Source organism: Ursus americanus, chromosome 8 (genome assembly GCF_024610735.1).
Source record: "Ursus americanus isolate L20-20 chromosome 8, mUrsAme1.1.p, whole genome shotgun sequence".
Taxonomy (NCBI): domain Eukaryota; kingdom Metazoa; phylum Chordata; class Mammalia; order Carnivora; family Ursidae; genus Ursus; species Ursus americanus.
This window is the reverse complement of record NC_142134.1, coordinates 77,074,023-77,094,008: the sequence shown is the minus strand read 5'-3', so window position 1 is coordinate 77,094,008 and position 19,986 is coordinate 77,074,023. Positions and strand designations below refer to the sequence as shown.

At 48.6% G+C, this 19,986-nt stretch overlaps 1 protein-coding gene across 17 annotated transcripts in view; it reads right to left on the bottom strand.

Annotated features, from left to right (window-relative positions):
* The window catches only part of SLC2A9 (solute carrier family 2 member 9), a 286,157-nt gene that overhangs the window by 95,895 nt on the left and 170,276 nt on the right, over window positions 1-19,986 (bottom strand). The gene's annotated exons all lie outside the window — the stretch shown is intronic.

The window sequence follows — 19,986 nt, the reverse complement described above, 5'->3', positions numbered from 1 at the left end:
CTGTGTTGTCCATTCCACAGGGGCAGACTCCTACAGACTCCTGGGCAGGGGCCCAAGGGTGGGAGTGTGCAGAGAAGGTACTGACGTTTTCCACTCAGCCTGTGCCTCGGTGGGTCAGTTTCATTCTGGGGTGTGATAGCAGGAAGCTCCTCTGACTCAGCTCCTGAAGCCATGTCCCCCAGCCCAGCTTCCCACAGCTGTAGGACTGTCACTGACCTCTACCCAGCTGGCCCCTGTGTCTACCTCTCAGTTGGGCAAAGGCAGGGCTCTTCACTGAGCTCCTTCACATACCAATGACCCTGAGAAACAGTGATGTAGGTAAGTGTCAGAGACAGGTAGACTTGGGTTTATATCCTGGGTCAACCACTTTCCAGATGTGTGAGCTTTGGCAAATGACTTCCCTTCCCAGAGCCTCAGGGCCTTTATCTGTGAAAGGAGGTCCAAAATACCCTCCAACAAGGCTGTCTGGAAGGGGCAGGCGATTCAATAGAGACTGCATTCAAAACACATAACAAGTCTTCCGGTCATGCCAAGACCTTCCCTCTTCTTCCCTCCTTCATCCCAGTGCACAGAAAGAAAACCCCAAAGATCAGAGGGTGAACTAACTCAGTGGCCATCACACAGCCAGTAAGAGAGACACAGAGACAAAGATGGGTGGGGGAGGGGAGAAAACTTGAATTCAGGGCATCTGAATAAAAATGCACAACTATTCTCCATTGGGCAATCAGGCAAGGCTTCCTGGAGGAGGCAACAGTAGCAGGAACTTATCAGGCAGAGGGACCAGTGGGAGCGAAGGCCCTGGTCAAATGAGCCATCTGGTTTGGATAAGGCAAGGGAGTGACACCGCTGAGGGCCACAAAGCCAGAGCAGGTGTTTCTCCTGTCTGCCAGCTTCACGTGATGGTTCAAAAGCCAGAGCATCCAACTGAATGGTCACAATCCTGCCCCAAAGCCTGACAGAGTCTGGCTGCAGGAAACCCAAAGCCCTCCTCTCCCTCTTTCCTCAGGCCCTGCTCTCAGGAGGGCGGGTCGTAAGAAGCCCTCTGGGTGGGCTCTCCTGGAGCTGGGGTCGGGCATTGTTCCACTCAGCCAAGTGCACGCCGAGAGGTGAGCGGGCACAGCTCTAGACCAGCTGAGTACCTGCCAGATTGGCCACGGGGTGCTGCCTGGCTACCTTGGTGTGAGCGTTGAGGGGACCGGGGGGCTCTGGCATGGAAAGTCAGGGGCTCAGGCACAAAACATGCTTGGCTGATGGCCAGATGACTGGAAAACACCTACAACTTCCCTCAGGAAGCCTTTCCCTCTGCGGCCTAGGAGGGCAGGCAGCCCCAAGCGGCTAAACTTGGCCTCCTCTGACACCAGACCTGACAGAGCAGAGCACAGGTGGTGTCCAGAGGCACATGGACCTGAAACAGGCAGACCCGGGTTCGAGTCCTGTCTCTGCATCCAGGACAGGTGATTCGGCTTCTGTGAACCTCAGTTCCTCACCTGGCAAATGGAAACGGTGAGACTGTCTTTGCAGTGCAGCCATGAGATCAGAGGCCAAGAACTCACAGTGCTGGAAGTAGACTCATGAACAACACAGGCTTCAAACAAATGGCAGAAGAGGTATCATTCATTCATTCATTCATTCATTTGAGAGAGAGAGAGCATGAGAGGGAAGAGGGGCAGAGGAAAGAACCCTCAAGCAGACCCCCAGCTAAATATGGAGCCTGACATGGGCCTCGATTCCAGGACCCTGAGATCATGACCTGAGCCAAAATCATGAGTTGGATGCTTAACTGACTGAGCCATCCAGCTGCCCCAGAATATGTATTAGTCTTGCAGTCAAGGGGTAGCCTGGGTCTGTCCCAGTTCCTGCCTCTAACTGGCTGTGTGGCCTTGAGCCAGTCAGGCATCCTACTGTGTCTTCCTTGCTCCTTTCCGATGACGATGGGTGGGAGTGGATGGCGACCATTTGCCAAGTGCCTGTGACGTGCCCGACGCTGCATTAAGCACTGCTCGTGCATCAACTACTCAATCCTCATGGCGACTTTATAAAGTAGGACCAATTAGTTGTCTGTTTTTACAGGTAAAGGAACTGAGACACAGAGGTTTTGGGAACTTGTCCAAGGTCACGTGGCTGGTAGGAGGCAGAGGTGGGATCATCCGCAAAGTCTTTTCTGAGACATTACAATTTTCCAGACTAGAAAGAGACCAAGCCACCACTTTGCAACAGCCCCCTGTCACACCCAATATACAGCACCCTGTTCCCTGACCATGTCCTCACTTCAAGGCTGGGAGCTTCATCTTTATTTCCCAGAACCTAGAAGAGCACGCGTTGAGGTGCTGAGCCAATGTTTGCTTACTGAGGGAAGGTGTATCTTTGTGAGGCAGGCGTGACAGTTCACATATTGCAGAGGAGGACGATGAAGACGGTATGGTCACTCAGTGGGAAGCCAGCCCGGGGAGACCCATGAAGGCAGCAAAGATCAGCAATTACTGAGAAAGTTCTAAAGAGAAAGAAGGGCCAGCATCTAAGTCATCTCTCCCCACCAAACCCTCATGAGTTGGGTCCCACCAAAGGGAAGGTCCAGCTCGGGGCTCCTGGAGCAACAGCAACATGCACAGGGGAACTGGGCCCCTGGGTGGGGGCTGGGTGGGGGTGGGGAAGATCAGGGGCACCCAGGATCAGAGATTCTGGGATTTGTCAAAGGTCACATAGAGCTACTGGGAGATAAGGAAGTGGATTACATGCTCTCTCACACTGCAGGGATGGCTGCAAAATAGACATATTCTTGGATTCAGTCATTTGCTATTTGGGTATTTATTCTAAGAAAATAGATACTTGATGGAAGATTCACGGACTAAGATCTTCAAATGTAGTGTAATTTATACTAATGAGGAAACAGAAATCATCCAGAAGTCCACCCACAATTGAATGCTTCAATCAATACTGGAATACCCAGATGATAATGACATAGGAATTCACATATTTTAAAAGAATTTTAAAGAACAGAAAAATCCTCAGATTATGATTCTAAGGGAAAAGAGCAGAGCATAGAGCTGTATCTCACATATCCTCATGGACAGAGTTTGGTAAATTATGCAAAATATGCAAAAATGTATGCCAAAATTGCTTATAATGGCTAACTCTGGGGAAATACGTGATGATTCTTTTACTTGTTATTTTTCAGTCTTTTCTAAATTTTCCACAATAAGCCTTTTTTTTTTAAATTTTTTAAAAAGATTTTATTTATTTGACAGAGATAGAGACAGCCAGCGAGAGAGGGAACACAAGCAGGGGGAGTGGGAGAGGAAGAAGCAGGCTCATAGCAGAAGAGCCTGATGTGGGGCTCAATCCCATAACGCCGGGATCACGCCCTGAGCCGAAGGCAGACGCTTAACCGCTGTGCCACCCAGGCGCCCCGTCAATAAGCCTTTTTTAATTGAAAAAAAAAGTCTAAAACATAGACTTAGCTAAAGCACTGGAAATGTGATGCCCTGAGTCACAAATCATTACTCTTCCCCTATCCCCGGTGATTTCCAGCACCTGCACATGCAGACCTTCCCCACGTGGAATGTCTTTGCTACAGTCTCAGGATGGCATCACCGTTCCCCACAGCTGGGCTGGCCGGAAAGACAAAGGCTGCTCATGTGGAATGAGCGGCAGCCTTGTCTCCTTGGGTTACAGTGCCCAGTGGTGGAGCTCTGAAATGACGAGAGAAATGACCATGGCGAGCATCACAGTCACCGTGAGACACCGGGCACTTACGTTGCTGCCCTGAGATAAACGTGTGCTGCGCTGTTACGCTGAGATTAACGTGGACTCGTTACTGACTTCAGTGTATTGAGTGTTTTTTCTTTTGGTTTGTTTTAGTTTCTTCAAAGGCACCAGCAGTAATTTCAGTGTCAGCAAGTGTGTCCCAGATACAAACTAGTTGAGACCCACTGTCTTACATCCTGATGCTAATATTCAAGTGCTTTGGGGTGGGGGTGGGGATCTGGCTATTTCGTTTCCCTAAAGTCTCCCGATGAACCAGTAACCTGAGCCAAGGTGGAGCTGGAAACACTGTCCCGGATTTGGAAACAGTCTCTAAAGATATCTAGGAAGACAGCAAAGAAAGAGCTGTGAGAAAGAAAGAGATAAGAACAACTCTGTCCCTCCTAGTGGGGACCCGATCAGTCCGCAGGGCTCCTTTCTTCGTCTCTGCCTCTTCTAAATTGTTTTAAAGTGCAGCCTGTCGAAAGGGATTAGGGTCAACATGGTATTTCCACTCAGCATTAAAGTCATTAGTGAAAACATTAGCTCAGGGTGAACAGTGGTCTCTGAAGGTTATTGACATCAGCTGGGGATGGGCTGTCCGCCTCCAAGAAATCCTTTCTGGGGACTCCTGAGCCACAGGCTATTCAGCAGTTCTGCAGCCACATACCCAGCACCTCCTGCCCGCCCCACAGCGCGGGGACCACTGCTGGAATAACACAGAGAAGGTCTTTTGTCCCCTGGCACAGGGGCACTGAGAAGAAGGAGACAGGAGTCCTTGCCCTTGGCGAATCTTATGGGTTGAATTGTGTCCCCCCTCTCCGCCCCCCGCAAAAAAAGATATGTTGATGTCCTAACCACGGCTACCACAGAATGTGACTTTATTTGGAAACAGGGTCTTTACAGAGGTAATCAAATTCAGTGAGGACATTAGGCGGGCCCTAATCCCAGGTGACTGGAGTCCTTACAAAAGGGAAATTTGGTCACAGACGCGCACAGGGAGAGCGCCCTGTGAGGATGAAGGCAGGGCTCAGGCTGGGGCTCTCCAAGCCCTGGAGCACCACGGAGCGCCAGCAGAGCGCCAGAGGCCCGGGGAGAGCCCGGAAGGATTCACTCTCACAGCCTCAGGAGGAATCTGCCCTGCGACGCCTGGATCTCAGACGTCTGGCCTCCAGAGCGGTGAGACAACACACCCGTGTGGCTTCGGCCCCGTCTGTGCCACGTTGCTATGCAGCTCCCCCAAGGGAGCAGGGGAGCCCATGTCCGACGCAGGGCAGAGCTGGCACGTTGCTGTTCAATGATTAAACACGTGAAGAAAGAAGGGATGGAGGGAAGGAAGAAAGGGTCTAAAATGTCATTTATTTCAAGTGTGACTCAAAGCTGACCTAATGTGCATTTACAGTATTTTATAGACATGACTATATGAATTTTATAGGCCAATCTCTGTCTCTACTGTATTCTTTGTGTACCTCTGAGTATAAAGTGCATGAAATAACTACTCCGTGCTTGGCAGAATTCCTGACATCTCAGGGGCTGCAGAGCCCTCTAACGGTTCATCCCTCAACAAGATCTAGCGGATGCCCTCTTCTTCCGGTCCCATTCCAGGTAGGCCTTTTCAGTTCCATCTTCCCACGAAGTCAGCCTCTGCCTGGCTTGATGCGCTCCTCGTGAACATGGGGCCGCGTGGCTGGCTGCGGGGCTCCAGAAGGGGGAAGGGCTGTTGGTGGGGGCTCGGCCGCCCTCAGAACACACCACCTGGCTGCTCCCAGGCAGGGGGTGTCGGTCCCGGCACGGGCAGAGTGCCCTGTCCAGGTTTCAGATGCACCTTTCCACAAGTGGCCTGACTCACACGGCTGCGTACTGGGTGCTTGTCATGGGCTGGCACTTAGCCCTAGTGGGACACATGAAGACCCGGGACTGCAGGGGTACAGGGTGACAGCTACCACAGCCATTTCTTTAAACCTACCGTCTCTCTCTGTCTGTCTCTCCCCCTTCCTCCCTCAGACACACACACACACACACACACACACACACACACACACACACACACGGGGCAGGATGCCTCCTAGATTGGGGCCAACACCCAACTATCCCAAATGGATGCCCTTGATCCTGACAATTTGGGGGTTGTGGGGTCCCTTAGGAGCCCTCGCCACACCAGCCATTCTAGAGTCTCCAGGCAGAAACTGGATTATTGCCCAGGCTTTAGTTCTGGAAGGATGGGAGAAGGTGTGGGAAGTCACAGTGTCTGGACACACACAACCTGACGTGTATATGCCTCCCTGGGTGGGACTAACTGAAAAGTAAAGGAGGAGCCCCCGGAATGCTGGGCCTCCTTTGAAGTTTCTTGGCTGAAGATGGCCAGGTTCTTACTGCGGCTCAAGGTTCTCATCTAGGGAGTCAATGTTTAAGTTCTGAAGAGAAACAGGCACCTGTGGTGGTCACGTACTTCACGGACTCCTTGCCTCCTCGCCCTTCTCACTCGCTGCCCCCTATATTACTGTCCTGACCATGAAGGTTACACTCTCCTCCTAGCTTTGCACTTGTGCCTGGTGTATTGCTCTGACCCCAGTAAAAGTGGAGACAAAGCTTGGCTCGAGGCCCTTTGCCACTAGAGTGTCTGGTCCCCAGGCCTCCCCTTTCTCCTACTAAGGTGTCTAGAGTAATCTTTTCATTCCCCGTCTCCGGGTTTGCAGGCCAAACCTGAAAAGTGGTGTCCCATGTGAGAAACTTGTGACGGATGGTGGTGGAGCCCTTGGAAAGGAAGAGGAAAGGACTGCATGCAATAAGTCGACTGAAGCCTGCTTGGACTTGCAGAGTTTGAGGGAACTTTCGTGATCGGGTTTCCTCTCTCTATCATGGGTCAGCATTTCTCTGCTGAGCAAAAGCAATTCATTAAGGTTCTTAAGCAGCTCCTTTAAGGGAGTGGGGCCTCTGTATCAGAGGCCCAACTTCGGGGTTTGTTAAAGACTATTACTGAACATAACCCCTGGTTCCCTGATGGAGGAACTTTAGATTTAGAAGTATGGGAAACAGTTGGAAAAAATTTAAAACAGAGCCATGAGCGAGGAATGAGGGTACCTCTCGCCTCCCTTACATTGTGGGGGCTAGTGAGGTCTGCTTTGACTCCATTACCTGTTGAAGATACACCAAGTGTTCCAAAAGAAACAGAAAGAGAACTCCCTGCCCCTATGCTCCGGCTCCCTCAGTTCCCCCTGTTAACTTCCCAGCCCAGCAGGACAGTTAGCTGAAAGGGAAGAATTCCCCCTGCCACCCCCCACTGGGGAAGTAACTCCTAGGCTGCCTGGGCCCCTGCCCTGGGGGCAACTGTTACTAAAAAATTGCCTTTCAGAGGCTATGCTCACAGGAGTGCTCAGCTTTCCCCATCACAGCAGCACAACCACAACAACGCATTTATGAAGCACCTGCCCTCAATGCCTTTAAAGAAATTAGAAAAAGCATACGAGATGAGATAATGGTGCCAGGAGCCCATTTTCAAAAGGCCTTATGCCTCTCTCGCAGACCATTATGCCATGTCAGCATGGGACTGGCAAACTCTCTGTAATGACTTCTTCTCAATATCTTCTTTGGCGATCAGAATTTGATGATTTGTGTGAGCAACGGGCCACCCAAAATCAGATGGCTGGAATCCCTGTAACAGCGCGTATGTTACAAGGCCGAGGACGATAATCCACCATGGACCAGCAGCTCAATTTTGATCCACGAATGTATGACCACATTTCTCTTTGTGCAAAGAGAGCCTGGAAACACATCCCTGAAAATAATGCGACACAGGGTTCGTCTGCTAGTATCAAGCAGGGAACGCAAGAGCCCTTTATAGAGTTCATTGACAAACTGCAACAGGCAGTAAAGAGACAGGTCAATCATAATGAGGCTGCTGGTATCTTACTGCTTCAGCTGGCCTTTGAGAATGCCAACACAGACTGCCAGGATGCTATGAAAGGGGTAGGAGCTAAAGCCACTGTTGGAGACCTTATCAAGGCCTGCCAATAAAGAGGAACAGAAACCCACAAAGCCAGGGTTTTCGCAGCGGCTCTCAGACCCCAAAATCCCAACAAAAAAAAGAAAGGAAAATTCCAAAACCTGTTTTCAGTGTGGCAAGCCCAGTCACTTTAAAAAGGATTGTGCTTCAATGCTCCCATCTCTAAAGGAGAACTCTCTTTTAATCCTCCTAAGGATGTATGCCCCATTGTAAAAAGGGCTTTCATTGGGCTAAACAATGTAAATCAAAATTTGATTGTGATGGGAATCTCCTTTCCTAGGGAAATAGGGAAACTTGCCATCATACAACCGAAGGGGGCCCTACAACCTGGGCTCCCCTCTCCAGCCCTGATTCCACAATATTGGCATGTCATTGTTTCTTTACCATTCCCCTGGCTGCACAAGATAGAGAAAAATATGTTTTTACCCTTCCTTTCTTAAACAATGAGCAGCCTAATGCTCGGTTTCAATGGAAATTTCTCCCCCAAGGCATGCTTAATAGTCCCACTGTATGCCAATATCATGCTCATCAAGTCGTACACCCCCTAGAAAAAGACGGCCCTCCACTAAGCTAGTCCATTACATGGATGACATTTTAATTGCTCACCCATCCCAGGATACTACTTTTCAAATTTTTCAGGCTTTACAGTCAGAAGTAACCCCCCTTGGGATGTATATTGCCCCTGATAAAGTACAGTGCCTATCCCCATGGCTTCATTTAGGCTACATGCTTACCAACGACAAATTAGACCTCAAGAATTAGTTCTTTGAAAAAACCCTTTTAAAACCCTTAATGACCCCAAAAGCTCTTAGGAGATCTTAATTGGATTAGACTGTTACTGGGAATTCCAACAGCTGCTCTTTCTCACCTCTGAAATCCTTCAAGGAGAATCAGCCTCAGATTCCTCCTGGTTATCTTAACCCACAAGCCTCTGAGGAATTACAACTAGTTGAACAAATGCTCTCAGACTGTTATCTTTACCGTGTAGACCCTGCATCACCTCTCGGACTTTTTATTTCGCCCACTCCTAATTTCCTTCTGCGCTGCTTGGGCAATTAAATCCTGCTTTACAGTATCTGGAATGGCTCTTTCCTTCTTCTTCTTCTTCTTCTTTTTTTTTTTAGTGAAACTAAAGGCTTTTATTAGCTATAATCCAGTTTGAATTCATTTCTGTAACCAGCAAATAAACGTAAACAAATTTACTAATCAAGGGCCTTTTCAGAGGTCTATTTTTTTATAATAATGATTTTTTATTATATTATGTTAGTCACCATACAGTACATCCCTGGTTTCTGATGTAAAGTTCAATGATTCATTAGTTGCGTATAATACCCAGTGCACCATGCAATACGTGCCCTCCTTACTACCCATCACCAGCCTATCCCATTCCCTACCCCCTCCCCTCTGAAGCCCGCAGTTTGTTTCTCAGAGTCCACAGTCTCTCATGCTTCATTCCCCCTTCTGATTACCCCCCCTTTCTTTATGCCTTTCTTCTCCTACCGATCTTCCTAGTTCTTATGTTCCATAGATGAGAGAAACCATATGATAATTGTCTTTCTCTGCTTGACTTATTTCACTTAGCATTATCTCCTCCAGTGCCGTCCATGTTGCAGCAAATGTTGAGAAATCGTTCTTTTTGATAGCTGAGTAATATTCCATTGTATATATGGACCACATCTTCTTAATCCAGTCATCTGTTGAAGGGCATCTCGGCTTCTTCCACGATTTACCTATTGTGGACATTGCTGCTATGAACCTTGGGGTGCATATGGCCCTTCTCTTCACTATGTCTGTATCTTTGGGGTAAATGCAAGTTGGTACAGCCACTCTGGAAAACAGTGTGGAGGTCCCTTAAAAAGTTAAAAATTGAGCTACCCTATGATCCAGCCATTGCACTACTGGGTGTTTACCCCAAAGATACAGACGTGGCCCTTTCCTTCTAATTCTCCCTCTAAGACGTTACCTCCATATGTAGAGATGATTGCAGACCTCATCTTTAAAGGTCGTAAACACTGTACTCAACTTACAGGTTATGACCCCCAGATCATTCACATTCCACTATCTAAGGCTCAGTTTAAAACCACATTGTTTCAAATGCTTTTGTTACAAATTGCAACGGCAGATTTCTTAGGAGAAATCACCCATTCCCTACCCCCTGACAAAATTTAGCGTTGGTTTGGGACCACACAGCTTGTTTTCTCCAAAAGGGTCGCCCACAAACCTCTTCCCCAAGCTAAGACTATTTTTACGGAAGTGTCAGGAAAGGCCGGCATATTCTGGCCCTCAAATATTTCAGTTACTCGCTCGGAATTTTCATCGAGGCAACGTGCTGAAATCGGAGCTTTAATCCTTGCTCTGGAAACTTCCTGATGAGTCCATCAACTTTGTTAGTGATTTAGCTTGTTCCATGTTTGTTCTCAAGCAGCTGGAAACAGTGCCTATCAGACCCACCAGAGAGCCAGAAGTCCTTTTACTTTTCTCTCGACTCCAACAACTCCTCTCATCCTCTTTTTATTTATGTGCTCTCATCCTCTTTTTATTTCTCACATTAGATCTCCTAGCGGCTTACCCGGGCCACTCACTCCCGGGAACTCATGAGCAGATGACCTAGTGATGACGTCTCTCCTACAACAAGCTCGCTTGTCACATGATTTTTTTCCACCAAAATTGGTGTTCTCTACACAAACAATTTCATCTAACACAACAACAAGCTAAGTCTATTATACTCCAACGTCCTGATTGCCAAGCCATGGGTGCTACTTCCCCACAGGCCCACAGGGTCCCAACGCTCGAGGTTTCACAGCCAACGATCTCTGGCAAACTGACATTACACATGTCCCTTCCTTTGGAAAACTTCGTTATGTACATGTCTCAATGGATACATTTTCCAGCTACATGTTCGCCTCGGCACACACAGGCAAATCCACAAAACAGGTAACCAAACACCTTCTCATGGCTTTTTCTTCTATGGGCATCCCTAAAACCATCAAGACAGATAATGGGCCAGCTTCCACTAGCACAGCCTTTAAAGAGCTCTGCACTCTTTGGGGAATCACACATCACACTGGCATCCCTTATAATCCACAAGGACAAGCCATCATCGACCAAGCACACTCCGCTCTTAAAAACATGTTAAATAAACAAAAAAGGGGGAAATAGGGGCCTGAGCAATCCAGACCCCACTGCATGACTACACAAAGCACTTCTAACTTTAAATCTTTTCGACTTGAATGATCAATTTCTAACCCCTGCCCTAAGCCACTTTACAAAAAAAATCCCCAGGACTGTGCCCCTTGGTCCTTTGGAGGGACCCAGCTCTAATCTGTGGCAAAGTCCGCATGAACTCATCACTGGGGGCAGAGGCTCTGCTTGTGTCTCCTCACAGCAAAGACTGCTTTGGCTCCTGGCATGGAACATCAAGCCATCTCACGGCCCGGCACGCATCAAACCCGATTCCACCGATAAGCCAACTGAAGCAGGGCGAGCCTCCACCCCAGAATCGCTCATTGCCGAAGACACAACGTACCACCGAAATAACCTGAGGAAGCCTGAAGAAATCCTACAGGCGACAGGACAAGCCCCCATACCTGAAAACATGTTCCTGGTTATGCTCTCAGTGATAAGTACAACCTCTGTCACGGTGGGTACATTTTACTGTCATTCCAGAAGCTACGGCTACTGATTATTGGGCAGACATGCTTAACCCTCCCCTCTGGAAGCCCTTAACATGGGCTGACGTGCCCTTTCCTGTGTTTAATAATAACTCTAACTGGATAGGAAGGACTTCTTTTCCTTTTACACAACCCCAACTCAATGGCTCCTTCTGGGCCCCGGCACCTAATAACACGGAGTTATGTGCCTCCGTCCTTCCAATTTGTGTTGCCTTGTCTGACCCTCTTTGCATGACGGCTACTCCTCAAATCTGGTTATATTTCGTGCCAAGAGATCTTAATAAGAGAGCCCATCTAACTTTTATTTCTGTTGGAAGCATCCAACGTGGCCATCAGACCACTTGTAAGAGCCACTCTTCTCTCCCCTCCTATGAGAAAAGCACTCAATAGACTCCCTCTTCAGAGAGGGTTTCCTGGGTAACATGTAGGGCCTTCAATCCTCACCTTCTTAAATTAGATAATCATATCATCTTAGATTGGAGTCCTAAAGGACGTTTCACAGCCAAAAACATGGAAATTAAAGTCCACCCTGCCGGTAATGGGAGTTGGATTGGTAGGCCACCTCTCCCACAATCTGGCGTGAGGGGGGCCTCAGTTCTCCCCTTCCCCAAATAGAACCTCTTCCCAGTCAATCATCTCTCTGGAGACTAGGACATTTATTCTTTCCTCTTTCTGTATGGCATGAGAGATCTAGCAATAATCCTGGCAGTCACTCCATAACCCTTTATAAAAATTTTACCGATTTCATTCGGTTGTGTATTCCTCACCCATATGTCTTTCTGTTCGGATCGAATACATCTCTATTTAAGAAAGAAGGGCTACATACTCTCAAACCCTCTGGTGGCCAGAGGGCATATTACACAGGTTGCTTAAATAATTACAATATTACTCACCACAAGGCCACCCAAGTCTTTGTTTTAAAAAGGCAGCCTTTCGCTTTTATCCGTGTCAGCCTCACTCGATCTTGGGAGGAGTCCAAATCCCTCAGTATTCTCAGTCAGGCCCCGAGTGAATTAAGAAGGCCACGTAGGTTTGTAGGATTGCTTATAGCCGGCATCATAGTCGCTGCCTCCATCTTAGCAGCTACTAGTGTTGCCCTGCTGCCCTTACTCGTACTACTCAAACGGCTCAATATGTCAATCAAATAGCCTATAACATAACCCGAGAATTCCAACTGCAGCAAACTTTTGACCAAAAACTACTGGGGAAACTCCAATTTATGGAGGCCGGAATAGAGTTTTGGGAGAAAACAGGAAGCTCTTACCTTCCACCAAAGCCTTAACCGTGGTTGGGCCCATAAGGCCATTTGTGTAACCCCCCTGCTTTGGAACAATTCATTACATAACTGGGAAAAAAATTAAAAAACAGCTTCAAGGTTTTCTTCATGATAATTTAAGCCTGGATATTCATAATCTCAAGGAGCAGAGTCAAGCCTCCCTTACCGCTATTAATAAGCATGAATATGACCAAGATACCCGGAGTGTCCTTTCGGATAATTTACAATGGTTGAGCCCCAGAAATTGGTTTTCTTCCACCAAATGGGGACTTACCCCATCTATTGTATTGCTCACTTCTTTGGTGTTTCTTTTCATAGTCTGCAAAATCAGAATAAAGGTGCTTTCCCGAGCTGGAGAAACCCAGGATATATATCTGGCACAGAAGCAATGAGACCTTCGCTCTATTAATAAGAAAAAAGGGGGAAATGTGGGAAGTCACAGTGTCTGGACACACACAACCTGACGTGTATATGCCTCCCTGGATGGGACTAACTGAAAAGTAAAGGAGGAGCCCCCGGAACGCTGGGCCTCCTTTGAAGTTTCTTGGCTGAAGACGGCCAGGTTCTTACTAAGGCTCATGGTTCTCATCTAGGGAGTCAATGTTTAAGTTCTGAAGAGAAACAGGCACCTGTGGTGGTCACATACTTCACGGACTCCTTGCCTCCTCGCCCTTCTCACTCGCTGCCCCCTATATTACTGTCCTGACCATGAAGGTTACACTCTCCTCCTAGCTTTGCACTTGTGCCTGGTGTATTGCTCTGACCCCAGTAAAAGTGGAGACAAAGCTTGGCTCGAGGCCCTTTGCCACTAGAGTGTCTGGTCCCCAGGCCTCCCCTTTCTCCTACTAAGGTGTCTAGAGTAATCTTTTCACTCCCCATCTCCGGGTTTGCAGGCCAAACCCAACAGAAAGGAACGGGAATGGCTTTATTATTCCTGACACAGCTCTCTGGGCAGAGAAGAGAAAGCAAAGACAGGCTGCATTAAGAAGAAACGTCAAGTTCCAGTATTGCTAGTACTTCTGTTTTAAGTATGCAAGCGTTAATCTTTGCTTTCACAAATCTCAGTCTGAAAAACAGACACCTTGGAAAGCTGTGGGTATCTGCAAGTCAATGGACTTTTAAAGTCTGTGTTCAGAAGACAGGGTCTCAGAAATAATTTTCTACTTGGAACAGGCTGTCTAAATAGAAAACTGAAAATAATCCACTGAAACCAACTTTGTTCAGAAATTTCTATTTAAAAAATGGATGTGTGAGGGGCGCCTGGGTCGCTTAGTTGGTAGAGCATGTGAGTCTTGATCTCAGGGTCGTGAGTTCAAGCCCAATGTTGGGCGTGGTGCCTACTTAAAAAAAAAAAAAAAGATGAATGTGTGAGATCTGAGATCTGTTTGGGCCAAAGCTGTAAGAAATGAAAAAAGCTACTTTTTAAATGATTATCATTCTAGGATGGTCCACGATCCTTAAGTATAATAAATTTAACTGGTCTTGAGATATTTTAACTGAAGTGCAAAATCAGACATGGGTGGGGGCCAAATGGAATAGAAGGAAAGCCTGGCACTAGACCAGGCTTTTCCAAGTTCTCAAGTCCTGGGAAAAGTTTGTCCTTGGGCCAAAGCCATCGCTTCTGAAGCTTCTAAGGGAAATATAACCCCCCTCCCACCCTTCTCAAAAGAGGAAAAGGTAGTTGGTTCTTAAGAGGTTTATGATCATAAACTTAAACTGTTCTCAATTTGGGGCAAGTGGGGAAGAAGTCAGCTCTTAAAGAAAAGGAGCTGAGGAAGAAGCACGGGGTGGCCAGCTGCCTGAGGAAATCAGTGCTCCACCATCAGGAGCACGGAGCTGGGAGAGCCTGGGGGACAGTGGGTGGGGCAGCTGGCACTGGGAGCAAGTCTCCGCCAGAACCCCCAGGAGTGGTGTCTTCCCCCTCCTTTGATGGGCGGAGCCCCCAGCCCAGATGCAGGGAAACCCAAGGAAGCTAACAGAGAGATGGGGAGGGAATCAGACGACATTTGGTGGGAATAAAGCATTGGAAGAAAGCGCATCCTGGGAGCCACGGGGTGGGCTGCAGGGAAGGAACTAGCTTGCAGGGGTGTCCTTGGCCAAACTCAGAAATAAAACCACCTGACAACAAGGTATTGTCACCTGGGAGTGGCTGGGAGCAGAGACTGCACGGAAACAGGCTTCCAGGGCCAAACTGCCTGTCTGAATGGGGTGGGCCTCCCTGCCCCTCCTGTGAGGAAGAGCCCTCAGAACCAGGGGAGCCCCCATGTCCACATGCATGCTTCCTCTCAAGGCAACAGGTTATAGAAGAACCTTCTTGAATGATGATGTAGGCATCAAATATGAAAAGCTACTCAACCGAAACTGTAATTTCTCAGATCCAGTGGGTGCTGCCGGCTCGGATGGAGCCCTGGCAGCTGCTTGCCCCACGCCCCCCACCCAGGGAGGTTGGGGGCCAAAGGAGAAATCTGGTTCCTCTTTTGCTTCATGTGGCCCCTCCCCTCTGCCAAGTGCCTGTAAGTTCTGTTAGATAAACAGGACTGACTCTAACATTTTGGTGGAGGCTTGTTTCCTCCCGCCACTCTGTGGCCCATAGAAATGCCACAGAATTGTGATTTATCAAGAGAGAATGTCATTTGTGAAGGAGAATGAGCTGAACTCAATTGTTTGGATGCCAGGTTGATAACAATCCTCTGTCTGATGATTCACTGGGAAAGTGAGCCTCTTTTTAAGCCTCCCTGCTCCGTCCTCACCAGCCCTGCCCACATCTGTCTACAGAGGCCGGGGGTTCTTTCTAAGATGTACATGGCACTCTGCCTTCTACCCCCCGGGTGGCTCCCCTCCAGCCTGCTAGCCTCCCTCAGTCTTATAGACCAGCTCCTGCTCGGGTCCCTCTCCAGATCCCCACTGTGCCTGGCTCTGTGTCCTGGAGGAAGACCCACAGGCACAGATCAACGGGCCCCCTTGTCCTCCGTGTCCAGCTGGTGTCAGCAGACAGGGCACTAGTAAGAAATGAGAAGGAGGGAAGGAAGGGAATGGGACGAGGGTATTGGTTCCTGGCTCCCTTTCTCCAGGCACGTTTTGGCTGGCTGTGTCTCTCCACTGAAGGTTACCACTCCTGATGGGTAGCCTGCCCACCCTACAGACCTACCCACCTCTGAGTTAATCCGTTCTCCAACCCGGATATGTGGGTGACAGCTCCCTCATCCCTTGAGCCCGATCACAATTTAATACAGCAACTGCCCACCTCTCAGTCCCTTCCAATTGGCACCAATGGTCCTCACCACATCCTTCCCTGTCTAGACCACCATACGCTTGACTTACTCAGGTTGCTGTCCATTATTGGTCCCCCACTAGGAGCTCCCTTCTCCACGGTGAGGCCTTCGTCTCTTTTGTCCACTTACGCACCCCACACAGTTAGACTTGCACCAGGCACAGAGCAGGGACCCAACCAGCACTTGCTGAGTGCTGAAGGAATCAACACTCTGGCCCCGATTTCATCTTCTAATTGTTTTGGAAGGTGGCAGGGCATTTTCAGCTTTTTCCATAGCATATGTTTGGTTCTCTTCTGGAACATTAATAACCAACAAAAGTTGTATTTGTTTGCTAGTACTGCCATAAAAAGGACCACGAACTGTATAGCTTAAATAACAGACATTTCTTCTTTCATAGTTCTAGAGGCTGGGAGTCCAGGATCAAGGTGCCAACAGGGCCATGCTCCCTCTGAAGGTACAGGGAAGAATCTGTTCTAGGCTTTTCTCCTGGCTTCTGGTAGTTCCTTGGCTTTGCAGCATGCCTTCAAAATTCACATGGCGTTCTCTGTGTGTGTGTCTGTCCAAATACCCCCCCTTTTAATGAGGACAACGATCATATTGGATTAGTGGTCTCCCCATTCCAGAAAGATCTTTTAGCAAATTACATCTGTAATGACTACATTCTGAGGTATTGGGAGTTAGAGTTTCAACATATAAATTTTGTAAGGATGACAATTCAACCCATAATAATAATAATTAACATTTACTGGATACCTGCTTTATGCCAAGTGCTGCGAATTACTGTATAATTCTCAAGACTTGTTGAGGTATAGATTTGTATTATCCCCACTTTCTCTTAGGGAAAAAAGGGGCTCAGAGAGGTTAAGTAACCTGCCTGAGGTCACCCAGCTAGTGAGCTGAGGGCCACGAGTCCATAGAGCCCAAATACCCCACCATCCTGCTCTGTTGCCTAGACCCATTTTCTCATCCAACAAGTGCCAGATCCAGGGTCTCAAGATGCAGCTGTGAACTCTAAAGGTTTTGATTCTGAAATCTGGGTTTGTTGGGAGGCAGAGGGGGTATGGGAAACCAGTAGAATTTTTTTTTTTTTTAACTTCAGTGTTATGGCGTAGTGCATTCCTGACAACTACTGAAACTTACTATGAAGAATAAGGGGCAAGAAGGACTCATGTGCACTCCGTTTCCCCTGATTTGAAAAAGCAGTCTCCACTTCTTGAAGGAATGAGGCTCGTGTTCTACAGGCCACTGCTCCCCACGGGGCAGCCGCTGCTCAGGCTCTTGGGGCCCGTGTGACACTCGGTGAAAGTTCATTCAGAGAGTTAATGGCATGTCCAGAAAGTCATTTTGGAAAACCAGCTGTTTCTGCAAGATGCAATTATTTACAGCTGCCGAAGCCGACGAGCAATGCCAGGAGCCAAAATTAATTGCTCATCAAATGAAAAAAAAATGTCTTTCTCAAGAATATTAGATCCCATTTTAACAGACTGTCAAAATCTCAGGAAGAAGAAAACAAATTGGGAAGTCCTTTTTGATAGGTGGCTGTCTCACACGTTGGATGAAACACTGTCCATATCTTTGGAAGCAAGGGAATAAAGTTTGGAAAGGCCACGGGATTTACTGGGTATTGACTCTCAGCAATGCTGCAGTGGCCCTTCCTGCACTTAGAGGTTTGCTTCCACTCTGGAAGGCAGTGGATTCGTCTCCTGGGGCTGTGTGACCACATAGTGGTTGAAAGAAACAGTCTCCTACAGCTCTGAGGTCAGAAGTCTAAAACAGGTCTCAGGGGCAAAAATCACAGCTGTTTGCAGGGCTGTGTTCCTTCTGGGGGTCCTAGATGAGAATCTGTTCCTTGCCTTTCTAGCTTCCCAAGGCCACCTGTTCTCCTTGGCTCATGGCCCCTTCCTCCACCAAAACCAGCAACTGCCACTCCAGCCTCTGCTTCTGCCCCTCATTGCCTTCTCTGACTTGATCCCTGCTTCTCTCTTTCACTATGTAGGACCCTAGCGATGACACTGGGCCACCTGGCTAATCCAGGATAACCACCCTGTCTCCCTAACATCATCACACTTGCAAAGCCTCTTTTGTTGTGTAAGGTGACATACTCGTGCTTCCAAGAATCAGGACGGGGACACTCTGGGGGATCCAGGCTTCTGCTTACCACAGGTAGGCCTGGTTATGTCCATTTTAAAGATGACAAATAAATTCAGGGATGCTGGGCACTTTCCCCAGGCTACTCAGCTAGTAGATGGGTGGTTAGGATTTGAATTCAGAACTGCCGGCCCTACAGCCTCAGCTCTTTCTCCCCCAACACATTGTTCCATCTCAGACTCCCAGTCTCATGCTGGTTAATCCCGAGGTACTCCGAAGATGAGGGTGAAGGCTACCATATTAAGAACTACTCCCAACGGACTATTCCACATCTCCAGTTCCTTTAAAGGATACACTGGGAGGGGTGCAGATGACTGAGGCCATGTGCCCGGGACCAGTGGACAGTCTCCCCAATGCCCTGCCCTTTCCTTCACCTGGCTAACACCTGCTGGACCTTCAGTGCTGGCCTTTCTGGGCCCTCTTCCAGGAAGCCCTCCCAGGAGAGTTCATCCCCCTGTTGCATGTGGTATGTGTCTGTTTCTGGATCTTTCTCTCTAGAACACGACAACTTCGCTGGTGACCTCCTAGTACAAGCAGGATACGGGTGTGGAATGAATGCAGGCATGAATGAATGATGCCTCCATGAGAGCTATGTGGCCGCCACTCCCCGCAGTAGGCCCACACGGAGGCCCTGCTCCTCTAGAATGCGTGTGCCAAGTGACCTTGGTCCACTGTGCTCCACACTTGCAGGCGGCAGCAGGCCGACTCCCTGAGTTTACAAAGGTCCTCTCTGCCTCTCCCAGGAGGGTGAAGTCATTTGCCCCCCTTCCTGGGATTAGCACTTCCAAGAAATACTCTATCCAATACTGTGAGCTTGTAATGAAGAAGATCCGGGGCCAGGGAGAGGGGACTGGAAAGAGGGCGCGTGGAGTCAGGGAGACAGGGTTGGAAGCATCATTGCTCTCTCTACGCCTCTCTCAAATGCAGATGACAACCCGACTTTGAGGAGTGATGTGAATGAGCAACCATGAGATCCCAGGTAAGGCACGTCGGGGTCTGGGGGAGCAGTGAGGTCCCTCGACATTAGCTGTCCCCACTCCCTCGGGTTCTGACCGTATCGGCTGTGTGATCCTTGAAAGCCAGTTCTTTGGGACTTGGCTTCCTCACCTATCAGAAGACTGTGAGAGTGCTGTGAAATCCTGCTCTCTGCAGGGATGTTCATCACAGCCTTATTCACTGACCAATGGCGTAGTCAACGCTCTGTGAGCCCACATCATTTGCCAGGCACTGCCCTCCTGTATTCACTTGTTTAATCCTCACCCCATCCCTATGGGCAAGAGCAGTACCCTTTTTAAATTTTTTTTAAGATTTATTTATTTATTTGAGAGAGAGAGAGAGAGAACGCACAAGTCAGGGGAGGGGCAGAGGGAGAGGGAGAGAACCTCAAGCAGATTCTCTGCTGTGTGGAGCCCCATGCGGGGCTCTATCCCAGGACCCTGAGATCATGACCTGAGCTGAAATCAAGAGTCCGACGCTCAGCTGACTAAGCCACCCAGGTGAGGGCCAGTGTCCTTATTGTAGAAATGGGGAAACTGAGTCAGAGAGCAGTTGAATAACTTCCCCAGGGTCACGCATCTCGACAGGGACGGAGAGGGGATCGGAATCCAGGCAGTGTGGCTCTGCCGTCCAGGCTCTGAGGGGAGACGCTCAGAGGCCCTGCCCCGCAGACCGCAGGGGGGGAACTGACCATATAACCAATCTCTGAAGAGCCACAGGGCCCAGCTAGTATTCAGTCACAGGGGCGATAATCAGCATGCCCTTCTGCACACACGTTACACTTCAACAAAACATTTCTCAGACAAGAAACAGGAAAGCAAAATGGAAAGCAAGTCTGGCACGAGGTCATGTGAACAAAAGCAGGGTGACTACCGAGTA